This window comes from Camellia sinensis, chromosome 2, assembly GCF_055761805.1.
Source record: "Camellia sinensis isolate YWXY chromosome 2, ASM5576180v1, whole genome shotgun sequence".
Lineage (NCBI taxonomy): Eukaryota > Viridiplantae > Streptophyta > Magnoliopsida > Ericales > Theaceae > Camellia > Camellia sinensis.
In genome coordinates, this window is record NC_138962.1 from 222,436,405 (window position 1) to 222,439,968 (window position 3,564).

Consider the following 3,564-nt stretch of genomic DNA (forward strand, 5'->3'; position numbering starts at 1 on the left):
TGCTTTTTGTGTTTGTGTTTGATTTTGATTTTGATTTTGATTTTGTTTGATTTTTGTGGGTTTGATTTTTTTCTGATGATTGATGATGAAGATGAATGGTTGGGTCTTGGTCTCTCTCTCTCTCTCTCTCTCTTCCTCCTCCTCTTCTTCTTCTTCCTTCTTTTTGATTTTCTTCTTCTGAAAAAAAAAAAAAAAAAAAAAAAAAAAAAAAAAAAAAATCGAAACGACAAAACGACGTCGTTTTGATTTCGGGAGAGAATTAAAAAAGAAAAGATTTGAGTTATATAGCACAACTGTTCATCTTTTTACCTATTTTAGGTTATATTACTTCTCATGTTTTTTATCCATAAAAAGACAAAATAGACTAAATAATCAAAAAATCAACTTTTGGTGTTTGGGAACTTGGTTTAGAATTTTTTATTGATTTTTTTTACTAAAAGACAAACTTTTTGCAAAAAAAAAAAAAAAAAACACATTCAAACAAAACATCACATCCAACCCCATAATCATTTCACTTTTTCTCCCACACATTACATCCAATTACAAAAAAATCCAACTATCTTCCCAAACACAAAAAAAAATTTCTCCAATAATATCTTACAACTAAAAAAATCTACATAAAAATCTATTTTCCAAACACCCACTATTAACTTCCCAAAACATCACTTTGTATATGTTGGTCAAATTTGTTACCATTCTTTTTTACCACGACACACAGTAACAAACTAGCTTCTTAAAACTACAGGTCTACACTCAACTGTGAGTGGTGTACATAAACCATGAAACCTTGACACTTTCTTCAGCCTACAAGTATCCAAATGCATAGCAATAAAAAAATATTTGGAAACAAGATGAACCGGACGGACACTGAGATATCGGCCATATACTCAAACCCTCATCCCAATTCCTAGCCTCTCCATAACAAATAAAACAGCAGTGAGAAATACAAAATGGGTACTAACATGCTTTGCAAATGGATGAAATCAAAATTTTGCCTCGATGTGAAACTAATTCACCATGCTATAATAGAGTAAATGGTTCCAAACAAGACATTAAATCAAGGGCAATGTTTGGTGGCCACAAATTCTGTGGCTCAAATGGTCTAAAAATGCCAAAACGACGTGGTTTTAACATTTTCAGGCCATTTGAGCCACAGAATTTGTGGCCACCAAACATTTTCCTCAAATCAATTATCAAACCCCAACAAATTGTTAGAAGAAAACTACACAGCGCACCATCCCAAATATGACAAACTAGCAAGCAAAAAGCAAAATTCCCACTTTTTTTCTTTCTTTTTCACAATCGGTAGATGGTAATCGGGGAAGGAGAAGTAGCCTCACCAAATATTCCTACTTTAGCACCACACAAGACATCATCAACAAAAGGATTATCAATTTGCAAGTCTTAAACTTCATCAACAAAAAGATCAATGAGAAATCTAAATAATTGAAAGGTGGCGCAATATCAGATTCATCAACTAGTATAAACTTCAGACACAAATTCATACCCTACCTACAAATATCTGTATATTTATACCAAAACAACACCACAAAACTGATATTAGACATATAAAATCAAGACGACACACCAAGAGAGAGAGCGAGAGAAACTGCCACAAACCCTGGACTTACTAATTGAACAAAAGTCGCAATTTGCAAATAACAAACTTCATCAACAAACCATCAAATTACTTCTGTCTGAGCAAAAAGCAACCATCGAAAATAGCCAAAAACAAAAAAATCAACGAGAACACTGAATAATTGAAAGGTAACTTATATTATTGCATCAAATTCATCAACTAGTATAAACTTCAGACACAAACTCAAACCTTACACATAAATATCCGTATATTTATGATATTTAAATTAAGCCGAAACAACAAAAGAGAAGCCTTCGCGAAACCCTAGATTTTATCAATATCTTCATCCTCAAACTCAATATAATCATCAAGATCAATAAAAACCGAATAAATTGAAAGGTAGCGCAATATTATTGAATCAAATTCATGACCTAGTATAAACTTCAGACACAGATTTAATCCTTAACATATAAATATATAATCATATCTATATCGAAACAACAACACAAAGGCATAGAGAGATATAAATTTCAAACCCTAGATCTTATCAATATCTTCATCCTCAAACTCAATATAATCATCACCAGCACCATCATCCTCCTCATCAAGACCACCAGCAATCCCCTCATTGAGCCGAGTATTCTCCGGCAACTCACCATAAGCTTTCAACAACCTAGCTTCATCAGGCATATACTTGAGAATAACATCAGCCTTATCGTCCTGATAATCTCGAAGTCCGACGAGTATGATGTCTCCGGCGGCGATCCAGACCTTCTTGTGCATCTTGCCGCGGATGTGACAGAGTCGCTTGGTTCCGTCGATGCACGTGGCTTCGCAACGACCGTTTCCGAGCATTCGCTGTACCTGAGCGTACTCTTGGCCGTCTTCTTTGAAGACGAGTTCGCGTTTCTCATCGTCTGCTTCGTTCTTACCTCTCTTTCGATTCTTTCCTCCCTTACCTTTGTTCTTCGGCATGGCTTCTAAACCCTAGATCGCACGGTTATTGTTTGTTCCCCTCTCTAGCTTCTGATCTGATCGATATATGTGTATATATGTTATCTGTAGTATAAGGCGATTGTGTGTGTATGGTGTTCGATTCGATTCGAAACTCTGTTTCTCTGCTTTCTCTATCAGAGAGCTATAGCGTTGAAGTACGAGAAGGTTTTACCGGACAGTGTGGACCATTTTGCCCTTTTATTTCGAAAGAATGGGCCGGATGTGGCCGTGTTTGGACTACTTTGTGGGCCTATGTTGGGGTTATCGGCCCATTGGATGGCCGAAATCAATGTTTTCAAAATCAGACTGGTGAGCGAATCGGAAAAAAGACCGGATGGACAGGTCACAGGTTCAGCTATCGGGTCAAAGCGGTCAAACCGTGACGACATAATTAATATTATATAATTAAAAAATATAACTATAAATTATAAATAAATAAAAATATATATAAATAATCAAATAAAAATAAAAATTGCTACATAGTATTTATTATTAATATTTAATAAAGTCATAATTGATAAAAAAAAAGTCACTTATTTTAAAGAAATTAATTTTTTTAAGCATTCCCTCCAAACAAATTGATTGAATGCTAGATTTAATTTTAGAGGGACATGAAATTTTCTACCCTCCCTCCAATCAATATGCTTCAAATAATTTGATTGAATCCCACATATAATTTTGTAGGTTCTCTTTGAAAAATCTTTTCCTATAAATAGGAATAGACTTTCATAATCTTCTCATCCCAAGTTTTCAATGAGACTCTTCCTTATGAAAGGAGATTCTTGAAATAAGAATTTTTAGTCAAAATTTTGAAATATATTTATATATATATAAATATATAAGAAAGAAAGAAAGATCAAGTTTTAACCTTGTAATAAAATAAATCTTTTAATTTTATCAATTTTAATTTTAATTTATTTTCAATTTAAACTATTTTTATATTTTCCTTGTCTAAACCCAATCAAAAAACATAAAATTGTAGTCATTAA

The 3,564-nt window shown here is 33.3% G+C and overlaps 1 pseudogene across 1 annotated transcript; it reads right to left on the reverse strand.

Moving 5' to 3' along the window:
• Positions 1-1,967: 1,967 nt before the first annotated feature.
• LOC114260752 (eukaryotic translation initiation factor 1A pseudogene) lies at positions 1,968-2,803 on the reverse strand (annotated as a pseudogene). The gene has a single exon (XR_014362653.1). The product of XR_014362653.1 is annotated as a eukaryotic translation initiation factor 1A pseudogene (transcript).
• Between the last annotated feature and the right edge of the window lie 761 nt (positions 2,804-3,564).